We start from the raw sequence: 20131 nt of genomic DNA on the forward strand, positions 1-20131 counted from the left end.
AGAATGTCACTGAAAAGGGAGGTGGTATGTCCTGTGTAAATAACAACATGTAGACCAATAAGACTGAAAATGGGACTCAGTGGTGTCTTATGTAAGAAGAATAAAATCATAAGAAGTGGCCAATATCTGAAGAACTTTATTTCCTCATTTAGTTAATTATTTTAATAATTGCTGTGAAATGACATATTTTCCCTCTAAGAATTTAAGAAAATAATATTTTTATGGTAGATCTGATAAAATAAGGACAACTATGAAATTTCACTTAGAAGATTCTTATCGTCTTTGATACACACATATGTAATTCATATATATTCTTTTTATGGGAATTATTTATTGCTGTAAGAAATGGGATGCCATGCAATTCAATTTTTAGTAGTTTTAACCTGAGTTTTATAGTTGTTAGCTTCAAGCTCTCACATATTTTCCTCAGAAAATAATTTGGGTTGTATTTTCAAAATTTCACATCATCTCTATATTTTGAATATTTCGGAGAAGCAAAAGCTTAAAAGCATTCAATTTCCTGTTATGGGTTTAGCTAGTCAATCTGTAAGAATTTATTCAGTATATTCTATGCACTAGGTACTATGCTAAATGTTGGGGATACAAAAAAGATTAAAGACAATTCCTGACCTCAAGGAGCTCACAATCGGATAGGAAAGAGAAGTAAACAGTTACGTAACACCTAAATAAAAGATAAATGGGGGGTAGCCTGGTGGCTCAGTGGATTTGAGAACCAGGTCTAGAAACAGGAGGTCCTAGGTTCAGATCTGGCCTAAGACACTAACTGTGTGACCCTGGGTAAGTCACTTAATCCCCATTGCCTAGCCCTTACTGGTCTTCTACCTTGAAACCGATACATAGTGCTGATGTTAAGATGGAAGGTAAGGGTTTAAAAAAAGATGAATAGGTAATTATTAAGGGAGGGTAGGCACTTGAATTTAAGAGTTTTGGAAAGTTTCTCTTCTCAAGACAGGATTTTGGATCTGCCTTCAAGGAAATTAGTAAAACCAGAAAGTATAGATGAGAGACAACATTCCAAGCATAGAAGGATGACAGGAAAAAAAAATACAAACAAAAAAACTGAGCCTAGAGATGTAATGTCTTGTTCATGGGACATTAGAGGCCAGTACAACTGAATAGAAAGTACATAATAGGAAATAAGTCTTAAGACTGGAAATGTTGAAAAGGGATAAATTATAAAGGGTTTTGTGCACCAAGCAGAAGACCTTATTTTTAGCTTGGAGGCAATATAGAGTCTCTGAAGTTTGAGTAAGGGGATGGCATGGTTATACCTGTGCTTTAGGAAAATCACTTTGTTGGCTGAATGGAGGAAGGATTAAGAGTGTCAAGAGACTTGAGAAGGCAGACCTACTAGCATCCTATTGCAATAGGCTAAGTGTGAAAGGAAGAGGACCTATTCCAGATTAGGGACAATGTCAGACTAGAGATGCTGTAAAGGTGAAACCAACTAGCCTTGACAACAAATTGGGTCCCTGTGTAGTCATAGGGAAGAAATGGGTTGCAGAAGATTTAAGAGAAAAGAATGAGTTAGGTTTTGGACATTTGGACATTTTTTTTCAGATTTAAATTAAGTTCATTTAATTAATTGATTTAGAAGATTTTTCCATGGTCACATGATTCGTGTTCTTTCACTCCCTTCCTCCAACTCCCTCCCATAGCCAAAGAGAAATTCCATTGGATTTTACATGTATCATTGATCAAGACCTATTTCCATATTATTGATAATTGCACCAAGGTGCTTATTTTCAGCCCCAATCATGTCCCCATCAACCCATGTGATCAAGCAGTTGTTTTTCTTCTGTGTTTCTCTTCCCACAGATCTTTCTCTGGAGGTAGATAGCATTCTTTCTCATAAGTCCTTCAGAATTGTCCTGGATCATTGCATTGCAGATAGTAGAAAAGTCTATTATGTTCGATTGTACCACAGTGTATCAATCTCTGTGTATAATGTTCTCCTGGTTCTGCTCATTTCACTCTGAATCAATTTCTGGACATTGTTCCAGTTCATATGGAATTCCTCCAGCTCCTTATTTCCTTTAGCACAATAATATTCTATTACCATCAGATACCATAATTTGTTCAGTCATTCCCCAATCGAAGGGAATCCCCTCATTTTCCAATGTTTTGCCATCAAAAAGAGCATGGCTATAAATATTTTTGTACATGTATTTTGCCTCTTTTTCTCTTTGGGGTATAAACCCAGCAATGGTATGCTTAGATCAAAGGGCAGGTAATCTTTTAGCATCTTTTGTGCATATTTCCAAATTGCCTTCCAGAATGGTTGGATCAGTTCACACCACTACCAGCAATGCATTTATGTCCCAATTTTGCCACATGTCCTCCAACATTTATTACTTTCCTTTGCTGTCATATTAGCCAATCTGCTAGGTGTTAGGTGGTATCTCAGAGTTGTTTTGATTTTCATTTATCTGATTATAAGATACTTAGAACACTTTTTCATGTGCTTTTTGATAGTTTTGATTTCTTTATCTGAAAATTGCCTATTCTTGTCCCTTACCCATTTATTGATTGGGGAATGGCTTGATTTTTTTTTGTACAATCAATTTAGCTCCTTATAAATTTGAGTAATTAGAGCTTTGTCAGAGGTTTTTGTTTTATAACAAATTTTTCCCAATTTGTTGCTTCCCTTCTAATTTTGATTGCATTGGTTTTGTTTGTACAAAAACTTTTTAATTTAATGTAATCAACATTATTCTATTTATATTTTGTAATATTCTCTATATCTTGCTGGGTTTTACAGTCTTTCCTTTCCCATAAATCTGACAGGTATATTATTCTATGTTCACCTAATTTACTTATAGTTTCCTCCTTTATATTTTAAGTCATTCACCCATTCTGAATTTATTTTGGAATAGGGTGTGAGATGCTGATATAAACTTAGACTCTCCCATATCATTTTCCAATTTTCCCAGCAGTTTTTGTCAAATAGTGTGTTTTTGTCACAAAAACTGGGGTCTTTGGGTTTATCATAGACAGTCTTGCTGAGGTAATTTACCCAAAGTCTATTCAACTGATCCTCTCTTCTGTCTCTTAGCCAGTACCATATTGTTTTGATGACTACTGCTTTATAGTACAGTTTAAGATATGATGTGGTTAGGCCACCTTCCTTCATCTTTTTTTCATTATGTCCCTTGATATTCTTGATCTTTTGTTCTTCCAGATGAACTTTGTTATAATTCTTTCCAATTCAGTAAAAAAATTTTTTTTTTCTTGGTAGTTTGAGAGGTATGGCACTGAATAAGTAAATTAATTTGGGTAGAATTATCATTTTTATTATGTTAGCTTATCTAATCCATGAGCAATTAATGCTTTTCCAATTGTTTATACCTAGTTTTAATTGTGTGGAAAGTGTTTTGTAGTTGGGTTCATATAGTTCTTGTGTTTGTCTTGGGTTTGTCAAATAGAATCTTAAATATTGAATATTTTCTGGGATGATTTTAATTGGGATTTCTCTTTCTAACTCTTGCTGTTGAGATGTTGTGGAAATCTATAGAAATGTTGATGGTTTATGTGGGTTTATTTTGGATATTGCAACATTGCTAAAATTGTTGGTTATTTCTACTTGATTTTCAGTTGATCTCTAGGATTCTTTATGTAAATCATCATATCATGTGCAAAACGTTTAGTCTCCTCATTGCCTATTTTAATATATTCAATTTCTTTTTCTTCCCCAATTGCTACTGCTAGTGTTTCTAGTACTATATTAAATAATAAAGGTTTCACTCCTGATCTTATTGGGAAGGCTTTTAATGTATTCCCATTGCAGATGATGCTTGCTGATTCTTTTAAAAATATATACTATTTATTATTTTTAGGAAAGGCCCATCTATTCCTATACTTTCTAATGTTTTCATTAGGAATGAATTGTATTTTGTCAAAGGCTTTTTGTGCATCTACTGAGATAATCATATGATTTCTATTGATTTGCTTTTTAATATGGTCAATTATGTGGCTATATTTCCTAATATTAAACAATCCTTACATTCCTGGTATAAATCCTACCTGACCATAGTGGATAACCCTCATTATACTTGCTGAAGTATTTTTGCTAGTATTCTATTTAAGGTTTTGGTATCTCTGTTCATTAAGGAGACTGGTCTATAGTTTTATTTCTCTGTTTTTGGTCTGCCTGGCTTTGGAATCAGTACCATATTTGTGTCATAATAAGAATTTGTTAAAACTCTTTCTTTGCTCATTTTATCAAATAGTTTGTATAATATTGGGATTAGTTGTTTTTTGAATATTTGATAGAATTCACTTGTGAATCCATCTGGATGTGGGGATTTTTTCTTAGGGACATCTTTAATGGCTTGTTCGATTTCTTTTTCTGATATGGGATTATTTAAGTATTCTATCTCTTCTTCTGTTAATCTAGGCAATTTGTATTTTGGTAAATATTCATCCATATCACCTAGGTTGCCATATTTATTGCCATATAATTGGGAAAATAGTTCTTAATAATTACCTTAGATTCCTCTTCATTAGAGGTGAGGTCTTCCTTTTCATCTTTGACACTGTTAATTTTGTTTTCTTCTTTCCTTTTTAAAATTAGATTAATCTGTTCTTTATTTTGTTTGTTTTTTCAAAGCACCAGCTTCTAGACTTACTTATTAATTCAATAATTCTTTCACTTTGAATTTCATTAATTTTTCTTTTAATTTTTATAATTTTAAATTTAGTTTTTATCTGGGGATTTTTAATTTGTTCTTTTACCATTTTTTAAATTTGCATGCCCAATTCATTGACCTTTTCCCTCTTTAATTTGTTAATATATGCACTCAGGGATATGCTATTTTGGCTGCATCCCATTGGTTTTTATATGATGTCTCCTCATTTTCATTCTCTTCAATGAAATTATTGTTTCTATGATTTGTTCTTTAACCAACCAATTTTGGATGATCATATTATTTAATTTCTAATTAATCTTTGATGTACCTCTTCATGTATCCTTAATAATTATTATTTTATTGAATTATGATCTGAAAAGTTTACATTCATTATTTTTGCTTTTTTGCATTTGTTTGCGATGTTTTTATGTCCAGGTACTTGGGCAATCTTTGTGAATATACTATGTGTACTGAAAAGAAGGTGAATTCCTTTTTGTCCCAATTTCTTTTTCTCCATATATCTATTAACTCTAATTTTTATGAGATTTCATTCACATCTCTTACCTCTTTTTAAATTTATTTTTTGGTTTAAATTATCTAGATCTGATGCAGGAATGTTGAGATCTCCCACAAGTATAGTTTTATTATCTATTATCTATTTCCTTCTTAAACTCAAATTGTTTCTCCTTTGAAATTTTGAATGCTACATCATTTTGTGCAGACACAGTGAGTACTGATATTTCCTCATTGTCTATACTGTCTTTTATAAGAATATAATTACTTCCCCTATCCCTTTTAATCAGATCTATTTTTCCTTTGGTATTGTCCGGTAGCATGATTGTTACTCCTGCCTTCTTTTTCTCCATTGATGCCCAATAGATTTTGCTATAGCCTTTTACCTTTGCCCTGTCTATGTCTACCTGCCTTATGTGTGTTTTTTTGTAGACAACATATGGAAAGATTTTGGTTTCTCATGCACTCTTCTGTTTGCTTACATTTTGGTGGTGAGTTCATCCCATTCACATTCAGAGTTATGATTACTGTCTGTGAATTCCCAAACATTTTGATTTCCTCTCCTAGTCCTACACTTTCTTCTTCCACTATTTCCTTCCACATCAGTGTTTTGCTTTTAACCGTTCCCCCAATCCCCACCCTTATTTTACTTCCTTTATGCCACCTCCATTTTTATTCCCCTCTTATTTTGCTGTAGGGTCTATTAAAATCCTTCCCCCCTCTCTTTCCCTCCCTTTTTGTACTTCCCACTCCACTCCCTGCCTTGTATTTTTCCTCTCAAATTCCCTGTACAGTAAGATGGAATTCTATACTCCAATGGATCTAAATGCTCTCTTTCTTTCCTTCTTGTAATAGTATTCTTCCCCTTCCCCTCCCATGTGCCTCTTTATGTGGTGGAATTTATACTATTGTTCTTATTCCTTCAAGTTTCTCTTGGTGCCATCTTCTATTCCCCCTTTTCTTTTTTTTACATATCATCTTAAACCACTTAGTACCCCAACCTCTACCTATAAATAATTCTTCTAAACACTATTATAGCGAATTACAGTTTTTGAGAGTTACAAATATCATTTTTCCATATAGGAATATAAACATTTTGACCTTACAGAAGCCCTTAAAAATTTTCCCCTCTCTTTTTTGTTTACCTTTTCATGTTTCTCTTGAATTTTGTATTTGGACATCAGGTTTTCCATTTATTTCTGGTCTTTTCTTTACAAATAATTGTAAGTCTTTTTTGATAAATGCTTCTACTTTCCTCTGGATGTATATAGTCAGTTTTGATGAGTAGGTGATCCTTGGCTGTAGCCCCAATTCTCTTGGCTTTCTGAATATCATATTTCAAACCTTATGGTCCTTTAATGTGGAGCCTGAAAGATCCTCTGTTATCCTGATTGGTGTTCTGTATATCTGAATTATCTCTTTATGAATTTTTACAATATTTTCTCCTTAGCTTGGAAACTCTTGAATTTGGCAATTACATTCCTAGAATTGTCTTTTGAGGATTTAATGTAGAGGGTAATCTACAGACATTCAATGTCTATTTTGCCCTCTTCTTCAAGAATATCAGCACAGTTTTCTTGGACATTGTCTTGTAGTATGATGTCAAGATTTCCTTTTATTTCTAGGTTTTCAGATAGACCTATGATTCTCATATTGTCTCTCTCCTGTCAGGTTTTCTAAGTCCATCATCTTTTCAATAATATATTTCATGTTTCCTTCTATTTTGTTATTCTTTTGACTTTTCTTTATCAATTCTTGTTATCTCATGAAATCATTAGCTTCTACTTGCCCAATTCTATTCTTTAAAGACTGGTTTTCAACTATGGTCTTTTGATTTTTCCTTTTCATTTTGGTCTATTCTGTTTTTCATGATTTCTAGAAGGTCAATTCTGGTCTCCATTTGGCTTTTCATTTCATTTCCTCTCTGGGCTTATTTTTATAGGTGGGAAATTATTTCCTTTAAACTGTTATTTTCTTTTTGAACTATTTCTCATTTTACTTACCAAGTTTCTCCTATCTTTCTAAGATGGTTCTCAGATTCCAATTTAATTTCCTGGAGATCTTGTGACCAATTTCAAATTTTTTGTAAAGTTTGGATGTGATTGCTTGTTTGTCACCCTCTGCTGTCTCCTCTGTAGTCTTCTGTTTTTTACCATAGAAGTTATCCTGGGTGAGAGTATTTTTCTTGTTATTTTTGGTAGTTGTAGATTGTTTGGGTATTGGTCATCATTTCTGTGTTACTTTTTTCTTCCCTTCCCAGCCAAAAGTCTGAGTGAGGAGGGCAGGCTTTCTTTGTACCAAGCTACAGAGTAGTTTTTGCCCTCAGGCTATTTTTCAGTCTTAACCATTTCTGCTGTGGGCAGCCTCTCTCTGCCCTATCTCTTTGCCCAACCTCCACATTTCTCGGCCTCCTGGGGTCCCAAGTATTGCTGTTCTTAGGGATAAGTCTGTTGTTTCCTCAGATAGAACCCTCAGAATCTAGATATTGCCCTGTGCTTTCTCTGACTTTGGTGCCATAGGTAGAGTGTAGGAGGGTTGATCAGATCACACCTTAGTAGATGTAATTTTACCTTTTCATAGTGTGAAAATTCCCAAAACCTGCCTACCTTCAAGACTACACCCAATGGTAGAACCCCTTTTCTCATCTGATTTTGATTTTTGTCCTTCTGAGGTGCTGCCTGAATCACAATGTGGTTTCCGACCAGATCACAGCACCATCGACATGGTCTTCACAGTGAGGCAAATGCAGTAAAAATGACTTGAGCAGAACCTGAGTCTCTACATTGTCTTCATAGACCTAACTAAGGCGTTCGACACAGTGAACAGGAACGCATTGTGGGTGATCCTTAGCAAGCTTGGTTGCCCAGCAAAATTCGTCAAACTGATCCAGCTTTTTCATGTCGACATGACAGGGGAAGTCCTATCTTGTGGAGAGACTTCCGATCGCTTCAACATCTCCAATGGCATGAAACAAGGCTGTGTCCTCACTCCAGTACTATTCAACCTATACTTCACCCAAGTATTACGACATGCTGTGATGGATCTAGACCTGGGCGTCTATATCAAATACCGGCTGGATGGCTCACTATTTGGCCTTTGCCACCTGACTGCAAAAACAAAGACTTCAGAGAGACTCATCCTGGAAGATCTCTTCGCAGATGACTGTGCTCTCATGGCCCACCAAGAAAATCATCTCCAAACCATTGTGGACAGGTTCTCTACAGCAACAAAACTGTTTGGCCTGACTATCAGCCTCAACAAAACAGAGGTGCTGTTCCAACCTGCACCAGGGAGGCCAACGAACCAGCCGTGCATTACAATGGACTGCATGCAGCTTTCTAACGTCAACACTTTCAAGTACCTGGGCAGCACCATCGCCAACGACAGGTCCCTAGACCACGAGATTAATGCCAGGATCCAAAAGGCCAGCCAGGCACTTGGGTGGCTGCGCTGCAAAGTCCTCCAACACAGCAGTGTAAGCACTGTGACGAAGCTCAAAGTGTACAACGCAGTGGTCTTCAGCTCGCTCCTGTATGGTTGCGAGACATGGACACTGTAACGGAAGCACATGAAGCAGTTGGAGCAATTCCACCAACGCTCCCTCCGGTCAATCATGAGGATCAGATGGCAGGACTGAATCACCAATCAGGAAGTCCTCGACAGAGCCAATTCCACCAGCATCAAAGTCATGGTCCTCCAAACCCAGCTACGATGGTCTGGACACGTCATCCGCATGGACCCACAGCGAATACCAAGACAGGTATTCTATGGTGAACTGTCATCTGGACTCAGGAAACAAGGCCGACCAAAGAAAAGATTCAAGGATCAGCTAAATTCCAACTTGAAGTGGGCTGGCATGACACCAAAGCAACTAGAACTCGCTGCCTTTGACAGAAGCAGCTGGCGAACCCACATTCACCATGCCACCGCCACCTTTGAAGATGAGCGACGTCGACATCTTGCCGCTGTGCGTGAACGCCGACACCAGGCCACAACTGCACCTCCTGTAACAACTGGAGTCCCAGGCCCCATGTGCCACCAACTGTGCGCCTCAGCCTTTGGACTCCAAAGCCACATGAGGGTACACCGTGGATGAAACTACACAAAGACAATCGTCATTCTCGGTTACCGAGAGACTACTACTACCTACCTATATCAGTTGGTGGTTAGGAGAAGAAGACCCTTGCTTCTTCTCTGTGGTTACATTAACCTGGAAGTCTCAGGACATTTTTGACTTTTTAACATATCTCTTGGGACATCCAGTTTGATATATGTGAAATGAAATTTCAGATGCAATATTGGAGATTAAGATGGAGGAAAGGGCAGGATAGATAGATTTGAGAATTAAGAGAATAGAGATGATTATTAAATTTATGGGAATTGAGATTTGTAAGTGAAGTAGAATAGGGGTAGAAGAGAAATTCTAGGAATAGCCTTGAAGAATATCTACAGTTAGAGGGCATGACCTGCTGAAGATTTAACAAAACACACTGAAGAGTGGTCAGATAAAGTGAAGGAAACCCAGGAGATAGTTCTGTCCAAAAAACGTAGAGAAATCGTAATATCAAGAAGAGAGATTCAGACAGGCCAAAAAGTATGAGGATCAACAAAAGGTTATAGTATTTTGTAATTTGTAAGTTTAGAGGAACTAGTTTTTGAAGCTCAAGTGGAGGAATTTTTTTTCCTGTGAAATATGAAGTGATGTTCTCAGGTGAGAGGGAACAGGGAAGAATATCAGTGGGAGTTTGGAAGAGTGAAGAAAAGTTTTAAAATAATGGTGAAGAATGGGATAATGTGTTGATGAGTGTAATAGTAAAGGATTTCCTTGACACTGGGAAGGCCCAGGTAGTGTCCTGAGACCTAACTTTGTAGTGGACACAATCAGTATATTTGCATAATTTTCTCTACCTTTCTTTAACAGAAAATGTGTAAGAGTGAGGACGTGAATGGTGGGAATCAACCAAGATTGAAGCTTTGCCAGATATACTCATCGAAATGATAAGGAGTAAGGAATTCAAATGAAGAGACAGTGTAGAGTTCAATAGACTCATTTATGGGTCAAGCCCTAAGCTATTTCTTAGATTTGTTTCTTCTAAAAACATCTCATGGCATAGAATTGACCTTAGTTTCTTAAAGGGATCATCAGTGAAGTAAATTCCCAAGACAGAAAGGCTCCTAGCTACAGGCTCCAGATATAGGTCCAATAATGGATGATGTATGGAAACTATTTGGCTAAATTTGGAAAGACTCATCATTGTGTTGGTTATAGCTGATGCATTTTTCAATCTCAGCTACTTTTGACGATGAGCTTCATAACTCAGGGAGATCATTATCTATAATGGTGGAAAGAGTATAACTTGACGTCTAGCATCTACTTGACTAAGTAGCTTTTTCTGTTTTTTTTAAATTTTCATTTCTTTTGTTTTCATCACATTTATGATTTCATTACTCATAGGAAACTCCATACTCCTTTCTAGGTGCCCCTTTTGACTTTGTGGACTTAGCCACCATATACCAGCTACCTTTCACTCTGGAAGATTTCTTCACAGAATATCCTTTCATTTCTTTATTTGTTTCTGCCTACTTCTTCACTCCCTGACTCTACGAACCTTGCCATAGTGCTCATTCTTTTGTACTCTCCCTTCCCATTTTCCAGATTGCATTTAAAAGCTTCCTTCCCCATTAGGATTAATATAAATTGATTGAGAACACAATCTTTATTTCCATTTGTTTATATGGTCTCAGGGTTTAGCAAGGTGCCTGTTTGTTGTCTCAGCTACACTTCTTGGCACTGGCTCTGCAATTTATATTTTTAAAGCATGCATTCTTGACCTGGAGTTCATGGATAGATTTTAGGTTGCTTATCAGCTTGAATGGGGAAAGGATAACATTATTTTCACCAATCTCTAACTAAAATATAGTATTTCTTTAATTACAAATTTGAAATCAAGAGTCTGAGAAGGGGTCTATAAGCTTCACTTAAATTGCTAATGTGTTCCATCTCACACATACATCCTTCCACTTCACCCACTCACAAGTACACAAAATCTTAAGAACTCCTGCTTTAGAGATGACCTAAGTGGTTAGAAAGGGATGAATGTGGTCTCTTTGAGAATAATTCTATTCAATACCTTAAATTCCATTTTTTTCTCATGATATTATTAGTACTGTCAAGACATCTTCTTTTTGCCTCTGAATAATGCAAGCCCAAGAGCGCTCCTAGCCAGTTTCCTTTAGGCATAATTACTCAAATTTACTTTAATCTCTATGGGTTTGAGATCCTTTTCATTCCCCTTTCTCTGGCAGTTTGAAGACTTTGTTTGCATTATTACTCAGAGTTTTAGCTCAGGTTCTTCCTGCAGTGACTGACCTTCCAGTGGACCCCTATAGGGTAGAGATCCAGCCCCTAGAGCAGACAGGCAAGCTATTTAGCATGTAATACTATTTGATTTCAAATATGAACCTTTTTAAGAAATGCTTTGTATGCCTGAGTTGAGAGAGCCAAGAGGTTCCATCCTTTCTTTTTCAGATGAGGAAATAGAGACCAAAATTGTCCAAATTCACCCAGGTGATTTCTGTCAGAGACAGATCCAGGCTTCTTAAATGTCAGAAGATATTATGAAAACAAACAAACAAAAAACATCTCCCAAAGCTTTGATAAGTGTCTAGAGATGAGCAAAGAGTTCATAATGAAAAGGAAATGTAGTACAATCTCTGAAATACTTTTAAATCCATTGGCAGGCTGAGTCCCCAGAAATCTGTGGCTACATCATCCTTCAAGTTTTTGGACACATCCCTGAGGGCTTAGGAAATGTCTTTCTAGCTTTCTCATATTCTATACCTCCTGAATTTCCCCCATTGTTCTGCCTTTCAGGAATGTCAACTGATATCAATTAATCACCTTGACTTAATTATCCTTTAGGAAAAGATATTTGCTAAGGTAGTATACTAGCAAAAATTGGTACAAACCATCTCCTCAAAGTTTTGTAACACACTTTCATAGCACATTACTTAGTAATTAATTACTACTTAGAAGGGCCAGATAAAAGCAGCAGAAGGGTTTGCAAGCACTTGGGGCAAAGGGATAATTTTCCATTTGTAGTTATTTCCTCCACTTCTTGGGGGTACTTATTAAGTTCTCCTTCTCCATGCTGGACGCCTTGTGGAGCCCTGAAGCTGCCATTCTTCAGGGTGTCTGATTTGTTTTCAATCTCAAAAAAAGACATGGTTGCTTAGCCACTTCTGTCTGTTCCAGGGAGGCCCTAGCATGCTAATAAAAAAGTCTGAATCTTACTCTGAAGGACCTCATTAAGTTCTACTCACACCAAGGGAGAAGGCAGGTGACAAAGGCTGAGGTTGAGCTTCAACTGATTTTTTTTCTCAGATGCTTAATTAGAAAGTTTCCATCCACTGTTGCTAGATATTTCAATCTCTGTATTCTAAACTCAACTATTTCATGCAAAATCCATAGTGCTTCTGAATTTTGTATCTAATACCAGTATATTCCCAAAACAAGGTCACTCCTTATCATCTAATGTTTTTCAAGGACTTAAAAATTGATCCTAGACTTTTTGTACTTAGTCTAAATTCTGAAAGACAGACTGAATATATAATTCTTGGCTTTATTCAAACCTAGTTCATACTTTTGATTGATTGATTGTCTTTACCTGACAAAAATATCAGGACAGAGCATCTTGTCACTAAAGTGGAGTGGGATAATTTGATTGATTGATTCAACTGACCTATCTCTCCCCTCCAAACAACCATATACTCAGAGAAGAACAACAGTTATACCACCAAATATGCTTATTCCAAAATGCTTTTCACTACGATTTCTTCATCAGCAACATTAATGGAAATTCCTCTTTCTGACAGTAGAGAAGTACAGTCACTACTTATAGCGCATTACCTCATTGGATACTCACAGCAAACTTACAGATCAGGAAAAAAACTCAGGGAAAAGTTATGTAATTTGCAAAAATCATAGTATTAGTACTAGACCAAGTCAGAACTGAACACAGTTTCTCTATATCCTAGTCCAATACTATACCATAATGTCTTTTGTGCATCTAATCCAATGAAGAAGCTACAGAATGAGATATAAATTGTGAAAATCACACAAAGAATGCAATATCTTTTTACCACAATATCAGCAATTTCCTCCACCTTCTAATTTTCTTCCATCCCCTCTACTTTTTCTGATTTTTCTTTTTTCTGCTCTTTTTATTTCCTCTACTTGAATAAAATAGTGAGGGTCCTTAGGTAAAGATTGACATCAGAACCAGTCATCTCCATTTCCTTCTTTGAATTATTCTTTTCTGAATCTCTGCAGATCACCTGTACTCATGAAGCAGTTAAAACTAAGGGTTTATAAGCATCTGTTACATGAGATGTAAGTCCTAGAAAGTAAATATATGTTTCCTTCAATATATCAGTTTGCTCTAATTGGCTAGTTCCTTAAATCCACAGAAAAGAATCATGGAGTTGTAAGTGTCTTCAAGGACCATTTATTTCAACCCCACATGAAGACAACCATTCCTTTTACATACACTTCACCTAAAATAAGAACTTAAAATGCTTATTATTAATGTTTCCTCTGCTGAAAGAATTTCAATTTGAAAAAAAATAACCTCACTGCTTGCTTTTCAAAGTAGTCTATTTTCCTTTTGGACAGATCTAATTTTTGGCAAATTTTATTTTGCAATAATTCCAAATATACCTCTCCTTAATTTCTCCCAATCTCCCTTAGTTCTGCCTTCTGAGAAATATCCAGAACAAATCTAAATGTATTCCATGTTATAGTTCTTCAAGGGAGGTGAAGACATCTCATATGTCTTCTTTTCTTCAGGTTAAATTCTAGTTCTTATACCCTGTACTTCTATGAAATGGTCTCTAGTCTTTTCACCATCCTGATCACTATCCTGATTCCAAGGAATGAGTTCTAGTTTGTTAGCTTCCTTTCTAACTGGAAGAAAGATTTTCATTTTGAATTTTGTCAATTTTAGAAAGTGATAACCACATTTTATATATTTGGGTTTCCTTTGTAATTTCAAGTATTTTATATATTTAAAAACATGGTTCTGAGAATTCATCCAAAGGCTTCTCTAGACTTCCAGATGAGAGTTTCATCACACACACACACACACACACACACACACACACACACACACACAAATGTAAGGAATCTCTATTCTAGATTATTTCTCTTCTGACCTCAACACAATCTGATTGTCATCCCCCTTGTTTTGGATACTATGCACCTTCCAATGAAACTTACCCAGAATGTTTCTATTTTGCTGCCATATCACACTGTTTAAATGACTCATTTAATGCCTTTAGAGATCACAAAAATCTCCAGACATTTTCCTGTTTCACTTAACACCAAAGAGCAAAAAAGAACAATAGTAAAAATATTAAAAACAATTCAATCACCTGGTTGAAGTTTAGATCAAACTGTCTTTTGAACAAGCAGTCAATGAGCTGATCGCCTCAAAAAAAAATCTTTATTTAAATAAGCAGTTTTTTAAATTTTTTTTTTCTGTTTTGGAGTTTTTCCCCTTTCCTACCCATAATCCATACTTGGAATAAACTTGCACTGAATTCAGAATCAGGCTCATTCTGCTCTTTCCCCAAACAATAGTAGAAATGAAATGTAATGTATAGCTAGTATAGCATAATTGCAAGGACACAATTATATTTCTGCTTGCGAATGTGAAGTTTACATGCCTGACAGATGTTTGCCACTTTTTCTTTAACTGCAGTTATTATTTAAAATTAGTATTGTGCTTAAGAGTTTTCAAATGCTTTTCCATAATTTCCATTAATAGGAAGCCTCCAGCTCCAAGTTTAGCCATAAATAAATATTTCCCTGAAACTGCAAAAAGGAGACTAAATAATCAGCAATATGGGCACTGCCTAATCTGGTAACTGACTAAAAGGTAATTTATTTCCCGTCTCTCTTTTAGAGAAATGGAAGTCACTGGCCTGTGTGGCACAAACCAGCCCCTACATTGAACATCACAATAGCACATTTGCTTTAATTGCAAAGAGGAAATCCTTTGGAAAGCATGCTGCCTACCCAATACCAAAAACAAAAAAGTGCATAAATTACATTGTTAAGTGGGAATGTACAGAAATTGCTGGATCTATAACTTACACGCACTCATTCTCTTTGTCACATGTTAACCCTCGTAGACTATGTGTTTGGATGGTGGAATTTGGGGACAGAAAACTTTGGAAAAATAGTAATTTGGGGACAGGAGAAAATCCAGTATGTCTGAAGTGAATGAGTGACGTTTCATACCTATACTACACCTCTGAACCAATACCTGTTTCATTAAATTGAGGTTGCAATTGCTGCTGTTTTTCTTTCAACTCTAGTGACAATGTATTTGGTGATTGTAAGATTTCTTTTGGCAAGGAAAGCTAACAGTGATTATTTTGAAATGTCCTAAATAGTTAATCACAAATGAATAGTGTAGAAAGAGGAAAAAGAAATAAATATAAATTGGTGTTATGGTAATACTATCAATTATATATTTAATAGCCCAAGTGATTGTTACCTTTCTGTTCTTGGCGAAGCCCTTTCAAAGGGGGTAGAAAAGGTAGAGAATCTGGTCTTTCCTGTTTGACCAATAAATATGGCTGAACCTTTGGGTCTGCTTTATTTTCTCCTTTAGGATTCATTTTCTGCATGCCTCTTAAAGAAGTCAAATTCACAATGATCTATTTTGTTATCTCTCCAGAAGTGATTTTCCCCACTCCACTAGTTACAACAGCAGTTGCTTCTGCAAAACTCTCCATCAGCAGTCCTTACTCCCCTAGAGGCAGAGTATAAGGAAGGCAGGTATTGATCAATGGCACGCAGGGTTCGCTCAGCCACGAAAGCAAAGCTTTGTAGACCTGGGCAGATGGGAGAAGCCATTACTAGGACTAATGATTTCCTGTCCTTTCATATACAATGGGCTTAGCCATTTTTCAAGAAAAATACTCCTTTGAAGCATATTTAAATGTAATAAAGTGCATCTCATCTTACTTGCGGAAAGGATCTACTGATCATTTTGAATAGTGTCCCGTGAATTATCCTTGTGTAGATCTTTTATTGCAAACAACTTATTCAGTGTAATAGACAGTGAAGCTGACACTATATCCTTGGCATAATGTTGAGTTCTGTACCTTTAGAGATGGGTGGAGTGGAGGAGTAAAGATTTCAGCAGCCAGAGTACGAAGGATCAGAAGTGAGGCTACATGCCTTTAGTTCCATAGTCAAGTCTCCAACCAGAGTGTTATCACTAAAAGCTAGTCTTTTTTTTTCCTCCACTGCAGTATCCAAACTACCTTGTATCCTATAGGTTGCTGCAGATAGTCAGTCAATAAACATGCATGTATTCAGCACTTCACGTGGTTTAAGTACTATGCTAGGCTCTCTCAATATAAATACCCCAAAGTGAACCATTCTCTGCTCTCAAGAAAATTAGGGGGTACAAAATGTACTATGGAGATGTGGACAGGGAAGAAAGTTTTAGCTTAAGAAATCATAAGTTTGGGGGGAGAGGGAGGAGTAGAGAAATACACCTGACTCCATTTTTGTCAGTTTTATTAATGTTCCTAAACAAAAGGTGGGGATCTACTGTCTGAGTACAGGAATCAAATGCTAGGTGCAAAATGTTTATGCTGATCAGTCCTCTAAAAGGTTTTGATTGAAATGAATTGATTTTAATTGAATTGACTTTAAACAGAAAAATGAAAGGGGAAAGAAGAATTGCATGAAGGGAAAAAACAGGATTTTGAGAGCAGGCTGGAATTGAAGAAGTCATCTTGTCCAACCATCTGACCTGAGAAGGAAACTGACTTCAGAGAATCCGGGTAACTAAGACACAGAGGGGCACATTTGGGACTAGAATCCAAATTTTCTGAATTTCTGAAGTGTTGTTTCAAGGACATGTTTCATTCCTCTACTTTGCTTTATTATGCTACTAAATAGTTATACTGGATTGGTGGTAAGAACAGGATTTCACATTTTGAAATATTGTTTCTCCTACTATTCCTTGGACTTTGGGCAAAGGATTTTCAAGAGTCTCAGTTTTCTTTATCTGTAAAATGGGAAGGAGGATTGGATTAGAAACTAGAAGAATTCCATATTTTGTTCTAGTCTTAATCAGCTATAAGTTAATTTCCTCATTTTGTAGAGGTTTCATTTACTGCCTCCAAGTAACTATAAGGGAGGAATTTTACTTGTAATAGGCTCTGTAAGTAAATGTTTATCATTGTTTAGCAAGCCTATAAAAGATTTTGTAAATTGGCTCTGCCTTATTGATCATTATCTTTCAAACTCTCTACTATAATTAAAGGAAAATTAAAGCTGATGATTGCTAATGTGACATTTTAGGGCTGGCTCAGTGGAAATGGAATAGTGTTGTCTATCTGTGGTCCAAAACCATCACCAATCCAATTCCAAAGTACTGCAGTGGTAATTGAAAGCTAGAGGATGTTGCTTCAGCAGAATTGAAGATGGAGATTGAAAGGAGAGGATGTCAAAATGCAGCAAAACTTAAAGCACTTCCTTTCCAAATTCTGGGCAGATCGAACATTGTCACTGTCTGATCAGTGGAGATGGTCCAAAGGATGCAGTTACTAAGAAAGACCTTCAAATGTTCTGCTACTTGAGAAAGAAATTGAAAGGAAAAAATGAAAGAAAAAGAACTCTACAAAACCCAAAAGTACTAGTGTGTGAGTTTCACAACAGGATTTTTTTCCCCATCACAAGTTTTTAGACTCATTTATATTCTTGGACAATCCAAGGGTCCATATCGCTGGGTAGCTTATAAAATTAGTTACAACTTCCAGATTTGGCTCTCTGTGTGAGGTAAGTTTTATAAGCTAGCCTGGGACACTCAGTGCAGCATATCGGAGACCAGAATGCAGCCCAAGAGGATAACATTTCAACATGGTTTTCAGAGTAACTGGGTTTGAAATTCTTGTAATAGTTTATAGGACTTGTTTGTCTAGCTGTTTGTGTTATACAAGGAAAAATTCCCTTTTGTTGTATCTGTGGAAGCTAGCAATAAACTTTCTTTTTAAAGACATATAAAATGAATTTGAGTTTTTATATTCTTGAAGTCAAAAAAGCTGAAACATCTCAAACTCAAATTTGCAAACGCTTTAGTTAAGGAATCATATTTCAAGGCTAGGTTTTACTTTCCCTGATCACTGTTAAATCACAATGGTTTTACAACAGATGGATACAACTCAGCATCTACCTGTTTCTCAGAGGAGCCTTTGTCCTGAGGATTTTAAAGAGATGTTGGAAAAATCATTAAAATAACATGTGTTCCCCCAATTTTATTTTTCTTCTTTTTCTTGTTGGCTATGCATATTGTATGGCATATCGCATATAAATATCAAATGATTAATCAATCAATAAATATAAGTATTCATCAAGTGACCTCCATACACTATTTTAAAGAGGAGGAACCTGAGACTGAGTTAAAGGACATGCAGAGCCACATAGTGTCTGAGGTGATTTTTGAACTCTGCTCCTCCTGAACTCCAATATCCTGCTATACATATGCACTGTACCACCTAGCTGCTTAATATTTTAAAAAATAATTAATGAATTGCTTATTTTATATAATTAAGGATAGTTAAGCAGTCCAGAGATAAGGTATTATACATCTAGAAAGTTTTATTTATTTATTTTAGCGGATATTTTGTCTAAGAAAAATCAAAGTAACTAATTTTAATGCCAATGTACTCTAGTCTTACATGTTCTAAAACTAAAACAATAATAGTGATGATAATTATGATTAATAGGATTTATTTTAAAATGACAAAATTATGAAAGAATCTTAAAATCCTTTTCTTTCCTTTGGCTACAAATATTACATCATGTAACATAAAATGCTAGTAGTATAAAATTTCACATTTCATAAATAAATTCAAGGATTTGAAATGTACAAGTTTTATATTTCTAACTTCCTCTTTCTTTCTTGTCAGTGAGTCTAATGTAACAAGAGAAAAATGGTCAGTAGAGGCAGCTAGGGGGTAGAGTGGAGAGAGCACTGGACCTTGAATCAGGAAGACTGGCTGAAATCCAGCCATCAACTCTTACCTATCTCCCTCAGTTGCTATGAGGATCAAATGAGATAATGTTTGTAAAATGCATAGTACAATTCCCAGCTCATATTAAGCATTCAATAAATCCTTTGCCCCCACCCTCCAAAGGGGAAAAATTTCTCTTAACTAAGTCTCTCCTTAGCCTAGATTTAGTTCATCGTTCAACAAATATCTATTGATTATCTGTTGCCCTCAAGATACTTTGCAAGGCACAATGAGAAATACAGAGATATTAAAGATTGGCTTCAAGGAACTAGCTATCTTTCAAAAGAAGATCTAGATAGGTGTGTTTGATTCCATGAGAGCTGATGAGAGCAGAAGTAATTTTTATTTTACTTAAGAATAATTGTTTTTAACTATGATTAAATGTCCATTCAGTTATTCCCTTAAAGCAGGCAATTTGGCAGGAGCAAATATTATCTACTTCTTCTGTATGCTAAGAGTAAGTCTTCATCCTTTGGGGAGTGACTAGGAAAGCTATTCATCCTCTCTGCCTGAAGGGATGCTTTGTAGTACTCTCCAGGATTCAAAAGGAGAGATATAGGCTTACTATGTTCAACAAGATTTTAGTATACTAAGGAGGCTTAGAAAAGTACCTTTTAAATGTCTTCAGAAGAAAAACAAAGCAAAACAGAAATTGTAAATGTCCTGCCATCGATACCCCCAATATTAAACTGGAAGAGATTGTTTGACCATTCTTGACCAAGAAACCCCAATATGTCATACATTTTTATAAGTGGTCAACTAGTCTTTGGAGAGTCCAGTCAAGAGGAACCAACTACATATTGTGTCAGTCAATTCCACTTTTGAATGACCCTGATTGTTGGAAATTGACTTGAATATCAAGCCTCCCA

The 20131-nt window shown here is 35.9% G+C and overlaps 1 long non-coding RNA gene across 3 annotated transcripts in view; it reads left to right on the forward strand.

The window, feature by feature from the left end:
• The window catches only part of LOC107649907 (uncharacterized), a 141211-nt gene extending 121566 nt beyond the window's left edge, over positions 1–19645 (forward strand). For 2 of the 3 annotated variants that reach the window (XR_008913977.1, XR_008913974.1), the window contains one exon: positions 16901–19645. This is a non-coding gene — a long non-coding RNA (uncharacterized LOC107649907). The remainder of the gene's footprint in view (positions 1–16900) is intronic. The other variant, XR_008913976.1, reaches the window with a different exon arrangement.
• The last annotated feature ends 486 nt before the right edge of the window (positions 19646–20131 follow it).

Source organism: Monodelphis domestica, chromosome 8 (genome assembly GCF_027887165.1).
Source record: "Monodelphis domestica isolate mMonDom1 chromosome 8, mMonDom1.pri, whole genome shotgun sequence".
Lineage (NCBI taxonomy): Eukaryota > Metazoa > Chordata > Mammalia > Didelphimorphia > Didelphidae > Monodelphis > Monodelphis domestica.